This window comes from Tiliqua scincoides, chromosome 2 (assembly GCF_035046505.1).
Source record: "Tiliqua scincoides isolate rTilSci1 chromosome 2, rTilSci1.hap2, whole genome shotgun sequence".
Classification (NCBI taxonomy): Eukaryota; Metazoa; Chordata; class Lepidosauria; order Squamata; family Scincidae; genus Tiliqua; species Tiliqua scincoides.
In genome coordinates, this window is record NC_089822.1 from 237,417,211 (window position 1) to 237,438,113 (window position 20,903).

The following is a 20,903-nucleotide window of genomic DNA, read 5'->3' on the forward strand; positions in this document are numbered from 1 at the left end:
GTGGCACCAAAAATGGCTGCTGCTGCATCCGGCGCGCTCAAGGCAGCTTCCTGGAGAAGGGAACTTTTGTCCCCTTCCCCAGATAAGGCATATAGCCCCATAATGGGGCTGCTCAATTCTAAGATGACCCAAAGGTTGGTGTAGAAGTAAGAGGCTCCGTGTCAGGTGGGCAGCCCGACATGGAGGCTCGGGATACCTTCCCATTCCCTCCCCGCTGGCATGCCTCCTCCCCACTCTCTCCCAACCCCACCTCCACCTCCCCCTGCCCCAGAACGCCTCCTCCTCCCTCCCCCTATGTCCCCACCTACCTCTCTGCTGCCCGGCGGTCCGCGCAATCACCAAGTGGCAGAACTCTGGTGCTCCCCTGGTGTTAGCCCAGCACTGGCCAGCGCTGGGCTAGCACTGGGTAAGCTGGTGCTGGGTAAGCCAGTGCTGGGTAAACCGGAAGCACTGGATAAGCCAGTGCTGGGTAAGCTGGTGCACACTCTTTAGGATTGGGTCCTTAAGTTAGTTATTAGGGTTGTGGCATGAAAAAGGTTGAAGACCATTGTTCTATACCAAGGAATGTTTAATTCATCAGATGCATGTAACAATATATAACTAATAACCAAGAGTGTAGCTGTCCACAGACACCTCCACTCATGCCCCGGAGGAGACCTCTGGTAGCTGTGATGGGCTACTTTTTGATTGCCAGATCTTAAAATGGGATCTTGTTAAAAATAAAAATAAAAAAGGAAATAAACTGCGCAACTAAGCCATGGTTTTTTGGTATGACACAGCAGCATTACTTGCATTAGGCCAATTTACCACTTATGATAGCAATAATGGGACTAAAAGCCAATAAAAGTGGTCTGTTCGTTCAAAGATTGGCTTTTATGGCATATTCTAAATATTATCAAGCGAATCAAAAGCTGTCATTAGAGTGTCTAAAAAGCCTTCATATCTTGTAAGCAAACAGTGTGACTTTCACAAATAATCATTAATGTGCCTGCATGAAGCCCAGGCTGAGAGAAAAGAAGAAAAGGGAAAACCTGATATTTCACTTTACAGAAGTCATTAAGATAATTTTAACTAGATTTGAAATGAAACAGTTTTGTATGTAAAATCACTTAATTTGTACCTTTCCATCCCGTTGCATATAATGTTCAGACAACTAAAAATGTCTGGGTACTGGAGCAATGAGATGTTTAGTTTCATGGGCTAATAATATCCTCCTTAGTTCTGGAAAACGTTGCATGTTACATGGTACTGTTAGGGCTCTTCACAGTCAAAAGGAAGCCAAAGCTGTATTAACACAGGAAATGCCTCTCCTTAACCAAAGGTGGCTGCAGCATTCTATATCACAGGCACACTCAGTGCCCATCACTGGCAAGGGAAGACAAAGGTCTGTGAGGGCAAAGCAAGTTCAGAATCAAAGGTGGAAAATCCAGACTGAATTTGTGGTGCCATGTTCTGAATCAAAGCCTAAATAAGGTTGCCTTCTTTTTATGGCATAGCCTTTGGTTTATTGATCCTGAATCCAAACTATGAACAAGTTTAAGCTATTTCTGTCCAATATTGCATATGTGTAACAAGGATCAAATGTGTACACCTATGGGCTGGGCAGGAATGGGTTCAGTACATGGAATGACATTTATCACACTATTTCTACCCTCCCACCCTTGTCTGTTTTCCTCTGCTGTTCCCCTTCTGTCTGTTTTAGACTGCAAAGTCTTGGGGAGTAGGGACCTGTCCCTACTTAAAATGTGCAAGGACATGTTCTCTGGGTAACTCTGTAAGGCACGGCATATATAGATATCATGGTGTAAAGCAGGGGTGGCCAACCTTTCAACTTTAGGGCTCCTGGACCTTTAACAATTGTGTTGAAGAGGGAGTTACAGGAAGTGCAGCTTGTCATCTCACATAAATTCATCTCTGCTGAAATTCCCTCTACACAATTGTTAAAGGTCCAGGAGTCCTAAAATTGAAAGGTTGGCCACCTCTGGTGTAAAGGATGATGATGATGATTGATTGTCCTATCTCATGCTCAGTAAGGTAGATAGAAAATTATTATTCAAAGATGTGGGAAGTAAGACTGAAAGAGAGTAACTCAAGACATGTAGAATTACAGGATTACGGCTCAGTCCTAATGGGACCAGGTGGCAGTGGAACCTGTGTCCACAAGCACTGACTACTGTAAAGCAGTCAGTGCCAGTCATAAAAGGCACTCTGGTAGCGTGTGAACTTGTGCACTGCTGGAGCACTAACGGGAAGGCTGGAGACTTCCCACACACTCTAGAGCTGCTTGAAGAAGCTGCTAATGGAAGTAAGGTGGCAGGGGAGGCAGGATAGGGTGGAGGGAGGGCAGGACAGGGTGAGGGGAAGGTGGAACAGGAAGGCAATGGGGGCAGGGAATGGGTAGATCTTGTCCAGGAAGGGTTTGGTGGCAGCCACTGCTGCCAAATCCTAACCCCCTTCCTGGACCTGATCCTGTGGCATGGGTCCATGTAGACCTGTGGCAGCTATTTCACTAGCGCAGGTCTGAATGGCCATGTGCCATGAGGCACCTTTGTGGCATGAGGCCTTCCCCCAAGTAAGGGAATTATTGTTCTCTTATCCAGAGGAGACTTCCAAAACTTTTTCTCTCCCCCCCCCCCCCATTGCAGGATGTCATCATGTTGGCAACCTTCAGTCTCAAAAGACTCTGGTATCGCGCTCTGAAAGGTGGTTCTGGAACAGCGTCTAGTGCTGGGATCGGCAACCTGTGTTTTTAGAGCCGCATGTGGCTCTTTCAGCCATCTGCTCTGGCTCCTGCAGGCTGGGATTTAAAGGGGCAGGACAGGCTGCTGCTGCTTTCCCCTTGGGCGGAAGGGGAGATTGTTTTGTGCAGGACGGGCTGCTGCTGCTGCTTTCCCCTTGGGGGGAGCAGGAGATTGTTTTGTGCTGCGGGGGAGGGAAAGGGGGGCTTGGCCGCTCCTGCCTGGGAAGAAGGTGTGCTGGGGCTTCGCCTGCTCCCGTAATGCGCTGTGCACCCTCTACGTCCTGTATATGGTGAGTGTGGCTGACAGCAGCCAGGCTCCCCTCCTGGCTTCCTGCCACCCTGAGTGTGGCTGGCAAGGGGTGGGGGCGCCAGGCGGGTGGGCTTCCAGTGGGGGGGTCGGTGGGAGGTGCAGAGGCAGGAGGGGGAGCCCAGGCAGAGCTGCCTTGGTGGAGGGAGGCAGGGGCAGCTCCCAGGAGAGGGCAGAAGGTGCCTGCAGTCCCCTTGTGGGCATCTTCTGTGCACACAGCCGTGGGGTGGGGCTTGGCACATGTGTAACTCCATCTTTACCTTGCTTTTCTGGGGTGCCATGGGGAGCAGGAGGGCAGAGATGGGGCTGTGGGAGCCTTAGAAAGGGGTGCTCTTTCAGGAGCAAGAAAGATGGGAGTCGACCTGGGGAAAATGAAGAGTGCTAAATTCAAGGGTGCCGTCTTAGCATGCACTGCCCCAGTGTGTGCCCAGGGTGACCAGAGGTCCTCTTTTTCCAGGACATGTCCTATTTTTTAGCCCCATGTCCTGGAAAAGAACTTAAATGTCCTGCTTTTCCCTGTGAGCAGGCAACGCATCCCCTCTTGTAATTAATAAATTATATGTAATACAGTTTTAAATGCAATAATAAGTAATTTTAAATTAGGCACATGAGATCAATAATACAATATATAATAAATATATAATCTATATATTGATCAATATATAATCAATATAGATGAGTGTTTTAAGCTTTTATTTTGTGGTCCTACATTTTTCTTCAATATCCTACATTTTGGGGTGACTTGTTCTCTTTTATTGTTATGACATCTGGTCACCCTGTGTGTGCCTCAGAGTGCCGTATCAGGGCCCAATCCTATCCAGTTTTCCAGTGTCAGTGCAGCCATTCTAATGGGGCATGCACTGCATCTTGTAGTGGGGAGTCAGTCACAGAGGCCTCCTCAAGGTATGGGAACATTTGTTTCCTTAAGTCTGGGCTGCATCAGAGCTGGAAAGTTAGATAGGAATGGGCCCTCAGTCAAGATATATCTATCTTGACAATAAGTATATTGTCTGGTTAGCATAGGAAGGGGAGCTTGCAGCAGATCATAAAGGTAAAAAAAACTATATATGCAGTGTTATCTTCATTTTAGATGTCAAAAGGGTTTTGTGGCTCCCTAGATTTTCTTTTCTCCAGAAAACGGGTCCAAATGGCTCTTTGAATGTTTAAGGTTGCCAACCCCTGGTCTAGTGTGGCTGAAAAGGCCGATTCGGGAGTGACAGTCCCTTCCACACCGGGAGCAAGTGCAGTCTGTCCCTGGTCTGTCTCCCTGGCTATGGGCCTTCCTTCTTTGCCTCTTTGCCTCAGTCTGTTGGCCAAGTGTCTCTTCGGACTGGGAAAGGCCATGCTGCACAGCCTGCTTCCAAGCGGGCCGCTCAGAGGCCAGGGTTTCCCACCTGTTGAGGTCCACTCCTAAGGCCTTCAGATCCCTCTTGCAGGTGTCCTTGTATCGCAGCTGTGGTCTACCTGTAGGGCGCTTTCCTTGCACGAGTTCTCCATAGAGGAGATCCTTTGGGATGCGGCCATCATCCATTCTCATGACATGACCGAGCCGACGCAGTGGTCTCTGTAGCAATAGCCATTTTAGCGCCACTGCATTGGCAGGGAGGGTGGAGAATAAGACAGAGCTGTTAAACTTCTTTGAACAGTTTGCTTTGGAAATTGGCAGTAAATAAGATAACTTGTTCAGCACGTCACTTTCCACTTTTCCAGAAGCCCAAGTTTTGACGCTAATGTACTACTTGCAAATATTTTCCATTTTTCCACATTGACATTTTTTGCCTCTGCGCACTGTTTTGCTAATGGGAAAGTTTTCCAATACTCTGTGGTAATAGACTGTGAGATATACACTTGGTATTCTCAAGAGTACTGTCAGCTATTCCATTAACGTGTAGGAAAACTGCAAATAAGGTGCTAGAATTTTGTCAGGAGTACCTTTTCGGGGTTTTTTTTTGCCACTCATCAAGTTGGATTCGCTCCTCTCCCTCCCCTCCCCTCCCTCCACCACATCTTTTGCTGGCTTGGATCTGATCGTCTGCCAAAAATTGCTGTAGGATTCCTTAACCATTTGCTTAGAAAGGAAAAGAGTAGTGCCATTACTAAACATCATTAAATTCCTCACATCTCAGAATTAATAATGCTCCCTTACTAAAGGAGAATAGGATCGTTCTCTGAGGTAGAAAGGATTCTCTGAAGCTAGAAATCCACTAGTGTTGTAAACCACTAGCATACTAAACAAGGGCCAATTTTCTACCAGAAACACAGCCCTACGTATCATTGTGTGCAATCATTTGAAAAATATCCTCACCCTGTCTCATGGAATGTACATCCTCCACAGGTGACACTGAATTTAGGATCTAAATTTCTGCTCCAAATGACTTGTTGGCTTTCCGAAATTCTCCTTGTCCTTGCCTTTGCTAAACTACTTCTAGTGTGAGAGAGTATCTTAAGTACCAGTAAAGCTTGATTACACCACTTACCTGTGACAATTCCAAGAAGCTTTGTGGAGGCTGCGGCCTCCATCTCACCAATACGATCCTTTTTGTCATCTCCATGAAGTCGTTTAGATGAGAGGCAGCAGGATGAGCACGAGGTGTGCTTTGTCAGAAGCCCTGAATAGGTAGGGTGTTTGGATGTTTAGATGCCTTTTGAAGACATACGTATGAAGGTTACCGTCAGGATGCAAAGACATTGCCTGTGTGGTCCTGTGTAGAGGCGCTAGTTCTCATGAAAAGCACACGTGTGCACTGTTCAACCCAGCTGTGAGTTTGTAGCAGCAGCACACATACCCCCAATAAACAAGCATGGTGAGTGTATGTGCGTGTGAATGTGTGCATGCATAAAGGTGAATCAACTTCAAGTGTAAGATGTTACTGGTTGGTTGGTTGGCAACCTTCAGTCTTGAAAGACTATGGTATAAGCCTACAGCACCCGGTATTCCCAGGCGGTCTCCCATCCAAGTACTAACCAGGCCTGACCCTGCTTAGCTTCTGAGATCAGACAAGATCGGGCATGTGCAGGGTAACAGTTGCTGCCAAGATGTTACTGAACTTCTTTCCAACTGTACTTTCCAGACTAGTTCTTTTTATGTGAAAAATTGCACGTGTATGTCTCCTGTATACATGCTCTACCAGGTGGAGATACCAGATATTTGTGATCCTAGAGACATTTTTATTCAACTACCTGCCTGCCTTTTCACACACTACAATGGGATAAATGGATATTTGTCCAGTCTTCCAAAGTTTCACCTTTCACATCTGTGCTCATCAGTGTGGGAACACAACAGGTTAAATGATCTAGAATAAAAGAGACAGACTAATGTAGCCATGAGGACTGTTTAATTTCTACAGTGAGTACTGTAGTTACAGAGCTTGTGGCTCTCAAGCCTGCTCAGAGGTGAGCTAGGTGAAATGGTAACACTAATGATATCTAACAACAGTTAATTGGGGGACAAGTAACACACAAATCTATCTCAGCATTGGGGGGGGGAAACAGATACTTGTTTTGAGTGGAAACATTTTCGTGGCTACAGCAGTGTTTCTAAAACTATGGGTCAGGACCCACTAAGTGGGTTGTGAGCCAATTTCAGGTGGGTCTCCATTCATTTCAATATTTTGTTTTTAATATATTAGAGTTGATGCTCCCATGGTAAGTGACTGCATCTGGGGAAATGTGACAGCTCTGTACTTTTAACAGGCTTCTATGTATAGGCTTTTAACAATGATAGTCAATGGGACTTACTCCTGGGTAAGCGTGGGTAGGATTGCAGCCTAGGATTGTTAGAAATTGTCCTGCTTGATGATATGACTTTCTGGTCATGACATCACTTCCGGTAGGCCTTGACAGATTTTCATTCTAAAAAATGGGTCCTGGTGCTAAAAGTTTGAGAACCACTGCACTACAGTGATTGAGACTATGGCTCAAACCACCCTAAACTGTGGCAAAAAAGTAGAAATTGATGAAGAACCAGTATAATGAAGTGAGTAAAGCAGTGGTTCCCAAACATTTTAGCACCAGGACCCAAATTTTTTTAATGGCACTCTATTGGGACCCATCTAGTTTTACGAGACTGCAAAAAAAGAAGAAGAAGAAGAAGAAGTTTCACTTTACCAACCTCTCAAACCTCTGTTTTTATCCTTTGTACTATGGTGGGGGGACCGACTCTGGGAGTGTTTTTTGAGCTCCATGTTCATCAAGTAGGGACCATTCTAGTGGCCTTGTGTTCCCCTTTTCCCGGCCTTTAAAAAGAGCCAAGGGACGCTTGCCTACTCACAAGTAAACACACACATGTGGCTGTTTCACTTTCCATAGAGCTGGATACATTTTCCTTGTCAGTTTCAGGGGGAGGGGAGATGATGACTTCCTTCTCAAGAATTTGTTGGGGGCCTGCGTTCATTGGACTGGGACTATTCTGATGGCGTTGCATTCCCCTCAGCTTCCCATTCAAAATGTACCAAGGCACCGTTGCCTACTGATGAATACGCATTCATGTGCTGCTCCTGTCTGTTTTCATAGGCTTCAATACATTTTCCCCTGTCAGTTATCAGCTTGTCAGATTTGGGACCCACCAAAAATTGGGTTGCAACCCACTCGTGGGTTGTTACTCACAGTTTGCGAACCACCGGAGTAGAGTGTTGGAATTAGACTGGGAAGAGCTGGGTCCAGATCTTCTCTTATCCATACAGCTCAGTGGATGACCTTGGGCTGGTCACACTGGGTCAGCCTAACACAGGTGTTGATAAAAGAACAAAATAAGATTGATCCAATGTGTACCACCCAAAACGCCTTGAAGGAATGGAGAGATCCTGATATGTGAAAATAACCTTCCTAAAAACTTTATTTTTCCTGGCATTCATATGATCCTATAATAATCTATACTTCTATTTCTTTTCTAGCTGCTTATTAACTTTAATTTGGTAGAACATATGAAGCTTTTCAAATAAATAATTGCAGCAAGTGAATAAGAAAGCAATTTGAACTATGTTCCCCTAACATACACATATTCTCTGTCCCTCGCCTTCTCTCCCCCCCTCTCTCAAACAAATAGATCTCTTAAGTAGTTTTAATAGTATCTCTTTAATATTGCCATCAAAATTCACCAGAGTTCAAGAGCAGAGCAAATTTACATCTGTTAAAATAATGGAATTGACATTGATATTACATCATAGCTATTTTAAATATAATAATTCTTCATAACACCACCTTCCGTGTCAGGGCTCGCAAAGAAAGGGCTTGATCCTGCTTCCATCAAAGTCAACAGCAAAGCTCCCCCTTTCACTTCAGGGAGAACTAAATATGGGATGCAAAACTGGCCTGGCATTGACTCTTTGGGTTTGACATTGTTCACTGATGCACTAAGGGATGTTAATTCCTTCCACTTCAAGAATTACTAGATTAATTTCTATACTTTGTATTATTCAGCCATTGAATCAAATGATCGCAGTGATTTCTTTTCTATCCATAAAAATACATAGAGCCATATATATTGAGTCCCCTGGGTGCAAAAGCCTGGTATCTCTGGGATGGGATTACTCTGGGGCAATTCAAATGTCCATCTCCTTTCAGCATAGTGACTTCAGAGGTGGGTAGGAGCAATTGCATAAGTAGTGGTGTGATACCAAAGAGGATGGGATAGCAGTAAAGTTGGCAGCAAGTACTGTATTGTACCAGCAGGGCTAGGATGATCCAAAATCCACAGTGCACACTCCTGGTATATGACGGTTCCCCACAACCCAGCATTGATCACGCAGGAGGCAGAACCCTTTTGGTCAGTGCTACCACCAAGCTGGCAGGGACTCTGGAGCAACGTTCTGAACAGGTCCCCCAAGAAGCTTCTGGCCCACTCTGAAGAAGCACTGGTGACTATCAGAGCCAGTTGTACTGAAAATTCAGACCAGACAGGCTCTCTGATGGGTGTGGATGCTTGGCCAGCACTTGATTAGACACAACTCCTGATGTCACCCAGTGGCGTCGCTAGCAGGGTGCAGACAGGACTGGGTGATGCACTCAGGGGTAGTGGAGACATCACTACTGACCAAAATGGTGAAATCTTGGTATTTTTGAATAATACCATCGTGTTGTATATCATTCGATGCATAATTTAATGCAAAATGCAGTGAAACAAACAGTTCTGAAATAGCTGTATTCTATCAGATTATTCTGTATTCTATCTATTGTGACTAAATAACAGGAAAAAGAAAACACAATTGCCTTATGGAACAAAAAGTGGATTTCCTCCACTCAAAATCGACCAATGAGACTGATTGTTCTGAGATTCAATTAGGTGTTGTTATCAACAGCAAGGAACCAATAAAGTGTTAGTATGAAAATCAGAAAATCAGCTCTATTTTCCATGTATCGGAGCCAATACTAGAACTCATTCAGTTGTGTGAGTACCATCAGGTTGGCCACTGGTTTTTTGTTGGCTACTTATCTTTTGGATGACCTGTATATTGACCCTATTTATATATTAAAATACATAAATAAAGTTTATGGGTGTTACACTGCATTTAGGTTATGTATATGATATTGTAATTTATTCTGTATGGTCTAGTATGGGTGCATATTGGTTGGAGCCCAGGAAGCAGAGAGTGGGTGTCAATGGGCAATTTTCACAATGGAGAGAGGTGAAAAGTGGTGTGCCCCAAGGATCAGTCCTGGAACCGGTGCTTTTCAACCTCTTCATAAATGACCTGGAGACAGGGGTGAGCAGTGAGGTTGCAAAGTTTGCAGATGACACCTAACTTTTCTGAGTGGTGAAGACCAGACGTGATTGTGAGGAGTTCCAGAAGGATCTCTCCAGACTGGCAGAATGGGCAGCAAAATGGCAGATGCGCCTCAATGTCAGTAAATGTAAGGTCATGCACATTGGGGCAAAAAAATCAAAATTTTATATATAGGCTGATGGGTTCTGAGCTGTCTGTGACAGATCAGGAGAGAGATCTTGGGGTGGTGGTAGACAGGTCGATGAAAGTGTCGACCCAGTGTGTGGCGGCAGTGAAGAAGGCCAATTCTATGCTTGAGATCATTAGGAAAGGTATTGAGAACAAAACGGCTAATATTATAATGCCATTGTACAAATCGATGGTAAGGCCACACCTGGAGTATTGTGTCCAGTTCTGGTCGCCGCATCTCAAAAAAGACATAGTGGAAATGGAAAAGGTGCAAAAGAGAGCAACTAAGATGATTACGGGGCTGGGGCACCTTCCTTATGAGGAAAGGCTACGGCGTTTGGGCCTCTTCAGCCTAGAAAAGAGACGCCTGAGGGAGGACATGATTGAGACATACAAAATTATGCAGGGGATGGACAGAGTGGATAGAGAGATGCTCTTTACACTCTCACGTAACACCAGAACCAGGGGACATCCACTAAAATTGAGTATTGGGAGAGTTAGAACAGACAAGTAATTTCTTTACGCAGCGTGTGGTTGGTCTGTGGAACTCCTTGCCACAGGATGTGGTGCTGGCGTCTAGCCTAGACACCTTTAAAAGGGGATTGGACAAGTTTCTGGAGGAAAAATCCATTATGGGGTACAAGCCATGATGTGTATGCGCAACCTCCTGATTTTAGAAATGGGTTAAGTCAGAATGCCAGATGTAGGGGAGGGCACCAGGATGAGGTCTCTTGTTATCTGGTGTGCTCCCTGGGGCATTTGGTGGGCCGCTGTGAGATACAGGAAGCTGGACTAGATGGGCCTATGGCCTGATCCAGTGAGGCTGTTCTTATGCAGATCTATAATGGGGGTTACACAATGAGCTCTCACATCATGTGATGGAAACCCTAGTGACACCTCTGATGTCCCCCTTGTACTGCCCTTCTATTTTCTATTCCTATAGTTACCTCTTGTCTTGTATCTAGCATGACCTATCCAGTTTTGTTGTTCAGATGTTGTAGCCCAATCCTATGCATGGCTACTCAGAAGTAAGTCCCACTGAGTTCTGTTTCCAAGTAAGCATGCAGAGGATTCAAGTTTTACAGCCCAATCCTATCCAGACCATTTGCTGTTGGCACATGCATTCCATCAACAGAAGCCCGGGGCCACTGATGCTGCAGCCACAGCAATGGCAAGTGGACTAGAGCCACCAGCACCAATGGCTGGCAACCATGCATGTGTGCCACCAGAGTGCCCAGCCAGTTTATGGCTGGGGTGGGTCATGAGTGAAGAAATGGTGGATCAGGACAGGGAGGGGGAAGATTGGAGACAGTATCAGGGCTGCCTAGGGCATGTCAGGGAGGGGGGCACAGGCAGGTATTGGTGGCAGTGGCAGTGACACTGATATGAACTTCCCCTTTCAGGCCTGGACACACCCCCTTGAACCCATAACCCCCTTGGACTTATGCCAGTTTATACAGGTTCAGATCAGAGCAGGCCCCACTGGCAACATGTTCTCTTGCCTACCCATAGCACATATTGACGGCTGTGCCAGCACCATTGCACACTATTGGTCGACTGAGGATAGGATTGAACATAAGAACATAAGAACAGCCCCACTGGATCAGGCCATAGGCCCATCTAGTCCAGCTTCCTGTATCTCACAGCGGCCCACCAAATGCCCCAGGGAGTACACCAGATAACAAGAGATCTCATCCTGGTGCCCTCCCCTACATCTGGCATTCTGACATAGCCCATTTCTAAAATCAGGAGGTTGCGCATACACATCATGGCTTGTACCCCATAATGGATTTTTCCTCCAGAAACTTGTCCAATCCCCTTTTAAAGGCGTCTAGGCTAGACGCCAGCACCACATCCTGTGGCAAGGAGTTCCACAGACCGACCACACGCTGAGTAAAGAAATATTTTCTTTTGTCTGTCCTAACCCGCCCAACACTCAATTTTAGTGGATGTCCCCTGGTTCTGGTGTTATGTGAGAGTGTAAAGAGCATCTCCCTATCCACTCTGTCCATCCCCTGCATAATTTTGTATGTCTCAATCATGTTCCCCCTCAGGCGTCTCTTTTCTAGGCTGAAGAGGCCCAAACGCTGTAGCCTTTCCTCATAAGGAAGGTGCCCCAGCCCCGTAATCATCTTAGTCGCTCTCTTTTGCATCTTTTCCATTTCCACTCTGTCTTTTTTGAGATGCGGCGACCAGAACTGGACACAATACTCCAGGTGTGGCCTTACCATAGATTTGTACAACGGCATTATAATATTAGCCGTTTTGTTCTCAATACCTTTCCTAACGATCTCAAGCATAGAATTGGCCTTCTTCACTGCCGCCACACACTGGGTCGACACTTTCATCGACCTGTCCACCACCACCCCAAGATCTCTCTCCTGATCTGTCACAGACAGCTCAGAACCCATCAGCCTATATCTAAAGTTTTGATTTTTTTGCCCCAATGTGCATGACCTTACACTTACTGACATTGAAGCGCATCTGCCATTTTGTTGCCCATTCTGCCAGTCTGGAGAGATCCTTCTGGAACTCCTCACAATCACGTCTGGTCTTCACCACTCGGAAAAGTTAGGTGTCATCCGCAAACTTTGCAACCTCACTGCTCACCCCTGTCTCCAGGTTATTTATGAAGAGGTTGAAAAGCACCGGTTCCAGGACTGATCCTTGGGGCACACCGCTTTTCACCTCTCTCCATTGTGAAAATTTGTACAACGGCATTATAATACTAGCCGTTTTGTTCTCAATACCCTTCCTAATGATCCCAAGCAATGAATTGTCCATTGTGTGCAGAAGGGAAAAGGAAATTGTTAGCTGGTGTCAAAATTTTTCTTAAAAGGAATGAAGTTACAGAATTGACCTTTCTGAGTGTCGAGCATTACGTCAAATGGGTCTTTTTGTCTCCAACACTTGGTTCTCTTTAATATGGAAAAAAATGCAGATCACTGGCACTGATGAGATGAGATTACCGATTTCCTGCATTAAGTTTTAAAATATCTTTCCATTCCTCACACAGGAACACCTGCTCCCAGGCTGATTTAGGAAGTATTTAGCTTGGTTGATGGAAACATGTCAGAAGAGCAAAAATGGAATGGAATTATGATATCTGATTAAGGATGTGAGGCATTCTTATGCATGATGCACTGGCATTGCAAGTTGGTAGAAAGGCCAAATGGTTCATGATACCAGCTTGCATCAGGTGATAAATTGACGAAGATACCCCATACTGATCCACCACCTTCCCTAGCCTGCTGCCCCTATGGTGTCCAGACCAGCTCAATCTTCTTCTGCAATGGCATGCAAGAGGCGATTGGGAGGGCTTGCCCCCTCCCTTGGCGTCCAGAAGTGCCTCCTCCTCTAATGGCCAGCAAAGATACAGTTAGGAGCCAAGGATTCACCTTAGTGGCCTATATAAGAAGCAGTAGACTGCGTGGCAGAATTAGCGGGGCTTCAGGTGGCAGGATGACCACCTTTGGGTGGTAGCATCTGGAGATTGTTCTTGTTGGCTTTATTTGATACAGGAATCACAGAGGTGAATCAAATCTATGATCTTATAACACCATAATATTTGAGCCAGCCTCTAGAATGGTCCAGTTCAAGGGCTACACTAGTAGTCTTCAGATGTTATCCCCATGTTCAAGCTGATAATGGGGAGTGGGAATTACAGTACACCGAATAGTCATGGCAATGTGTTCCATGGTCACCACCCTAGCTCTCGCTGCATACAGCTCTTGACTGCAGAGGCTGATGCTGTACGCAGGGAGCATTTCTTTCCACGTTCTAAAATCCTTGCCAGCCAACATAGGATGACAAGTACTAAGAATGGGAGAGTCAGTTAATGTGGCTTACCAGTGTGCCAGTGCACAGCGCAAGGCTAGAAAAGATGGAGGTTTCTGTGCTTGGAGAAGGCTGCTGTGTTACTTGAACTATACCAATGAAACTGACTTGTGGGAATATACGTCTGAACATCAATATGTAATATGATGTAAATAGCAAAATGGAGACTTAGTCAATGTGGAAATTAAGTTATTGACTGTTGCCACTTTGGATAATCAGTATGTGGGCTTTCGATTGATTGTACTTTTTATTTTAAGGGCTAGGTTGTTCCCCTTGTACATGTTGGTGAAACAATGCATAAAATAGAATCTCATTGGTCTAACTACACTTCCAGTGGAATGATAGGCTGATATGATGCAGACTTGTCATAGGCATTTCTCCACAGCCAGCTAATCTGAGCAGGCCCATCCAGGAGGCTAACTGAGGTGAGAGTCTCAGGCAAGATATTGGCAGGGAAGCATCCACCTCTACCTGTCCTAGTGCCTCCACTGCTGCTTCTTATCTTCCCACTCCCTATATTGGAAGAAGTTGATGAAACAGAACAGGAAGTGTGGGAAAAAAAAGAGTAATGGGTTAGAGCTGTGGTTCCCAAACTTTCTAGCGCTGTAACTCACCTCACCCTTCATGGTGGGTCATCACCCGGTGCTCTCTGCTGCACCACAAAGCCATACAGGGAGGCTAGAGGTGTGAAGAAATTGAAAGAAAAAAGAGGGTGAAACGGAAGGGGGGAGAGCCAGACAGGTCTCCTGGGGCAGGGAGTTTTGTAATGTTTGTGCTGCAGTGGAGGATGTATTTTCATGCTTTCCCGTCAGATGGAGGTGGGACACAAAAAAGGCCCTCCTCAGTTGATTTCAGTGATCACTTGAGAAGAGGCGTTCCTTTAAGGATCCCAATTCCATACTGTTTGGAGCTTTAGAAGTGGTGGTCAACACTTTGAATTGAGCCCGGAAACAGTTTATTAACTTTAAAATATATCACAGGAAACATTTTTGTACCAATAAAAAAAATGTTTTAATGAAACAATTGGTTAACTATGGATTTCAGATAACAATGTGATTGAAACACTAGCAGAAATGCAATACTTGGCAAATGAAGTGTTAATCTTTCCCTCAAATGAATCTTTTAAAAAGCTATTAAACCAAAGAGAATGAGCATAGTCTTCTAGTAATGACTTCTCTTCTTCAAAATGAAATTGGTAAAAATCCCTGATTTCAGATCTATATTCCCAAAGGCCTGGGGGTTTAGGGACTTGCTGGGTGGGGGGAGCAGTGATCTTTGCTGTATAACTAATCTCAGCATACTTCAACACTTGATATACATACAGATATGTGTGTATGTGCTTTTCTCTTTAGAATTTCATTCGTCTTTTCACTCTAAAGCTTAAAAAAAAATCTTCTCTTTTTCTTAATACATACCTTGATATATGTGTATACACACACACACACATGCTAAATATAAGTACAATTTTATTCATAAGCTCACATAATGATTCAGACTGTGATTGTTAATAAAAATGCATTTCTAACCATCAAATTTGAGTCTATTATTCTAAGTTAATTGCATTTGCCCTAAAGAGACTTGAAACTGGCTGTCAGCCTATTTGTGTCAGTTTCATTTTATTCATCAGTCAATCTTGTCTTTTCTTTTTTTACATCCCATATATTGATCAAATAGATTTGTTAGCATGCCTGTGCAGCTTTGGGGGGGGGGGAGTTTATGTTATCCATCAGCTTTATTTGATTACTGTATTAATTTGCATATTATCTTAATTGATATTTTGGTAGCAAATAAATGCCCTTTTTGATGGACCCATAAGATTTGCATTAAATAATAAATCGCCTAACCTGATGGTGGAAGTAGTCTGCAGGAGGGGAAGGAGAGAAATGGAATACATTCACTATATTACATGCAACATGCTCTGGGATTTTTTTAAAAAAATTAAAGAATAACAAATGTATACTCTGATTTATGGAACAGAAATCCAATTGTTGCTTGTGGTTATAGCAAATAGGTCTGCAGGACTATTTATACACACTTACTTGGGAGTAAATACCATTGAACATTGTGGAACGTGTTTATGAGGAACCATATTCAGGATAAATGTACGAACTAAGGCTTCTGTGGCCAGAATTGTCATCAAAAGAGAAATTTATTTTTGGGTTCTCAGGCCAAGTTCATTCCCTTGAGAAAGCCCCACATAGTTGGGGTGAAGCGTTGGGAAACTAGTCAGACTTCTTGAACATGGTGCGAGAACCCAAAAATCTTTTCCCTCTCACATAACACTAGAACATCAACATCAACTAAAACTGAGTGTTGGGAGAGTTGGGACAGACAAAAGAAAATATTTCTTTACCCAGCATGTAATTGGTCTGTGGAACTGCTTGCCACAGAAGTAGTTATGGCATCTTGCCTAGATGCCTTTAAGAGGGGTCTGGACAAATTTCTGGAGGAAAAGTTCATCACGGGTTACAAGTTATGGTAGGTATGTGCAAGCTCCTGGTTTTAGAGGTAGACTTCCTCAGATTGCCAGATGCAGGGGAGGGCACCAGGTCACAGGTTGTGTCTTGTTGTCTTGTTTACTCCCTGAAGCATTTGGTGGGCCACTGTGGGATACAGGAAGCTGGCCTAGATGCGCCTTTGGCCTGATCCAGCGAGGCTCTTATGTTCTTAAGTTCTCTTTTGATATATAGGATTGTGCTTTTAGAAATATTAAATGGCTTGTGTCATTTACTTTGGATAAAATCTCAGTATCTCAGTCATGCACTTATGGCCAATTAGCTCTTTTTCAGTTCTTTGCACAGAAGAATGCTTTATACCTCAAAAGCTTATGTGCTAACATATCTAGCTGGTCTAATAAAAGGTATCGCTTCTTTTTGTATTTCTGTAAGGTACAGGGGGTCTCAAACTAGAAATTCCGATGCTTACTACCTATGCCAACAAGTGTTCTTTCCCCTGCTGAACAAATCTAAAATCTGTGTTCTTTAGTCACTAATTCATCTTCATTCACATAAAGATGCTCACATGATATCCTGCTACACTGAGATATAACTGCAGATGGTTTGCCATTTTGGTCCATTCATGTTGGTGTGCATGAATGTTTGAAAGGCTCTCCAATCTATGCAAAAGAATAACAGAATCTTCCTTTCGTTTAAGACCTGCCATTTTTTTTTCTTTTTTGGCAGCAACCCTATGTCCAGTGCAGTGTGTGTATGTACATGCTGGCATCTTAAGCCTCAGGACATAACTGAGAAGGGGGAGGGCATCGGACGCTTCAAACATCAGAAACTAAACAATGCAGCATCATCCCATTTCACATATTTAATATTCATTTGTAGAAATTCAGATTTTGTATCATTTTGGATAAAGCGTCTTATAGTTTAACAAAGGGGTTTGTAGAACTCGCTGTTCTCCAAATAAAAAATAAATTCAGTACTGTACTTATGTTATTTTTCCTGTTATTCAAGCAGAGATAAGTTATTGTCGGGAGACTCCCTTATTTGGATCAACTAGTATGTATTTTAAACAGAAACAGGTGCATGGAGAAAAAAATACAGCCCCAATATTTCACCGCAACAAAGGAAAAGGGGAAATGATTGCTACATGAAAGACTGTTCAAAGACCTCCCACAAAAAAAGATGGCATAAAATCCCCAGTAAGGAGACGTGGCAAGAAAACGGTCCCACCCCTTTATCCTCAATAGACGAGGATATTCACATGAACCTTACATTCTCTCCCTCTGCAAAAGGACACAAAGCACACACACACAAAAGCAAAGCCAATATAGACTTAGCACAGGCTTAGGAGGCATGAGATAGATAAAAAGGGCTACTCATTTTGCCATCAGAAAGTCCCAAGTTTTAAGCACAAAGGATAATGAGAAACATGTTGAAAATTCTTGTCACAATTATTCCTCCACCTTTTCTCTTCTTCGAGAAACCTAGTGTATTACATTCATGTACATCCCAGGAGACACACGTTAATGACCATTCAACTCTTTTCTTGTTATTCAAGCCTTAATGAAAGCTCATCTGGCAAACTGCAATGACACTGTCAGTGCCATCCTATCCTTGACTTACACCAGACAGGCAAATCGAGGATTCGGACTAAGTCCCCTTGTGCTGACCGCACAGACTGCTTCCACTGTGCCTGTGCTACTAGCAGACTTAAAAACACCTGCCTGCAGGGAGCCCTGGTGCCTGTCAGTTGCTCACTTGTTGCTCACTGCCTCTCTGCTTTTTCTATATACCAGACATCATGTGGACATTGCCATTACTATGCATTGATGCTTAAGGTGATGGCATCATCCGCCTGCAGCTCTGTGATTGGTGGATGACAGTTGTGTGGCCAGGATCACCAGAGGAGTACCCATCAGTATTGCTACGGTATATTTGATATATTTAGTTTAGTTTAGCTATATATTATTATATTTAGTTATTATGCTATATATTATAAATATCAGTGTCACTATGCTATATCATAGTGACACTGATATAGTGTCACTATGTCACTATGTCACTATGACACTGATATAGTGTCATAGTGACTCAGCATCATCAGATCTTTCCACAAGGACATGAAGGGCACTGTTGTCTTCGATGGCTCCACATCAGACCCTTTTGACATCCGAAGCGGAGTGAAGCAGGGCTGTGTTCTTGCACCAACCTTGTTTGGGATTTTCTTCGCTGTCCTGCTGAAGCAGGCCTTTGGAACTGCAACAGAAGGCATCTATCTCCGGACCAGATCAGACGGAAAGCTCTTCAACCTCTCCAGACTGAGAGCAAAATCCAAAGTCCAGCTGAAATGTCTGCGTGACTTCCTCTTTGCCGACGATGCAGCTGTCACTACCCACTCTGCCAAAGATCTCCAGCAGCTCATGGATCGTTTTAGCAAGGCCTGCCAAGATTTTGGACTGACAATCAGCCTGAAGAAAACACAGGTCATGGTTCAGGATGTGGACTCACCTCCCTGCATTACAATCTCTGAGCATGAACTGGAGGTTGTCCATGACTTTGTGTACCTTGGCTCAACGATCTCCGACACTCATTCTCTCGATACCGAGCTAAACAAGCGCATCGGTAAAGCAGCTACCACGTTTTCCAGACTCACAAAGAGAGTCTGGTCCAACAAGAAGCTGACGGAACATACCAAGATCCAGGTCTACAGAGCTTGCGTCCTGAGTACACTTCTGTACTGCAGCGAGTCATGGACTCTTCGCTCACAACAGGAGAGGAAACTGAGTGCTTTCCACATGCGCTGCCTCCGACGCATCCTCGGCATCACCTGGCAGGACAAAGTTCCAAACAACACAGTCCTGGAACGTGCTGGAATCCCTAGCATGTATTCACTGCTGAAACAGAGACGCCTGCGTTGGCTTGGTCATGTCGTGAGAATGGATGATGGCCGGATCCCAAAGGATCTCCTCTATGGAGAACTCGTGCAAGGAAAGCGCCCTACAGGTAGACCACAGCTGCGATACAAGGACATCTGCAAGAGGGATCTGAAGGCCTTAGGGATGGACCTCAACAAGTGGGAAACCCTGGCCTCTGAGCGGCCCGCTTGGAGGCAGGCTGTGCAGCATGGCCTTTCCCAGTTTGAAGAGACACTTTGCCAACAGTCTGAGGCTAAGAGGCAAAGAAGGAAGGCCCATAGCCAGGGAGACAGACCAGGGACAGACTGCACTTGCTCCCAGTGTGGAAGGGATTGTCACTCCCGGATTGGCCTTTTCAGCCACACTAGACGCTGTGCCAGAACCACCTTTCAGAGCGCGATACCATAGTCTTTCGAGACTGAAGGTTGCCAATACAATGCTATATATTGTTTAAAGTGTTTGTTTAAAGTCTTTGTTTTGTTGCCTCATTTGCTAATGGGAGCACATAGGATTTCTATTACAACACTGGCCGCCACCAATGTGGCTTGGCCAAGATGTGGCAGTCTTGCTCCACCTGGTCCACATCATTCATCTTTCCACAGCCGTCGACCACAAAACATTATGTTATCGATACTTGTATCAGCTTCCCAAATATCTCATGTTGGCAACCTTCAGTCTCGAAAGACTATGGTATCACGCTCTGAAAGGTGGTTCTGGAACAGCGTCTAGTGTGGCTGAAAAGGTCGATTCAGGAGTGACAGTCCCTTCCACACTGGGAGCAAGTGCAGTCTGTCCCTGGTCTGTCTCCCTGGCTATGGGCCTTCCTTCTTTGCCTCTTTGCCTCAGACTGTTGGCCAAGTGTCCCTTCAAACTGGGAAAGGCCATGCTGCACAGCCTGCCTCCAAGCGGGCCGCTCAGAGACCAGGGTTTCCCACCTGTTGAGGTCCACTCCTAAGGCCTTCAGATCCCTCTTGCAGATGTCCTTGTATCGCAGCAGTAGTCTACCTGTAGGGCGCTTTCCTTGCACAAGTTCTCCATAGAGGAGATCCTTTGGGATCCGCCCATCATCCATTCTCACAACATGACCAAGCCAACGCAGGCATCTCTGTTTCAGCAGTGCATACATGCTAGGGATTCCAGCACGTTCCAGGACTGTGTTGTTTGGAACTTTGTCCTGCCAGGTGATGCCGAGGATGCATCGGAGGCAGCGCATGTGGAAAGCATTCAGTTTCCTCTCCTGTTGTTAGCGAAGAGTCCATGACTCGCTGCAGTACAGAAGTGTACTCAGGACGCAAGCTCTGTAGACCTGGATCTTGGTATGTTCCGTCAGCTTCTTGTTGGACCAGACTCTCTTTGTGAGTCTGGAAAACGTGGTAGCTGCTTTACCGATGTGCTTGTTTAGCTCGGTATCGAGAGAAACCTATCGGTATCCTATTCCCAAATAGGAGCAGCTGAAAGCAACAATTAAATCAACAAGTATGATACATTTGATAGATATTTGGATACATCAGAGCTCAAACCAGGTTTAAAGTGTGCCAAACAGTCCAAATTTTACGTATATACAAGCCGAATGTGAGGCTAAAAATGTAATTGTGCTTCCATCTTCCTTTTTTTTTTTTTTAATAAAGTACGCTAGCTATGGGAGGGGCAATTCAGATTAAGACCATGGCAGCTGTGTACAGGTAGTTTAACCCTTTCCCCATGTGGTACAGTCCCAACAAAAAATACTCTGCTCCTTCTGTTTCCTGGGACAAAATATGA

At 44.7% G+C, this 20,903-nt stretch overlaps 1 protein-coding gene and 1 pseudogene across 1 annotated transcript in view; one reads left to right on the forward strand and one right to left on the reverse strand.

Annotated features, from left to right (window-relative positions):
- Window positions 1-20,903, forward strand: part of MDFIC2 (MyoD family inhibitor domain containing 2) — a 70,820-nt gene that overhangs the window by 18,430 nt on the left and 31,487 nt on the right. The window lies entirely within an intron of this gene.
- Window positions 5,964-6,080, reverse strand: LOC136642668 (5S ribosomal RNA; annotated as a pseudogene).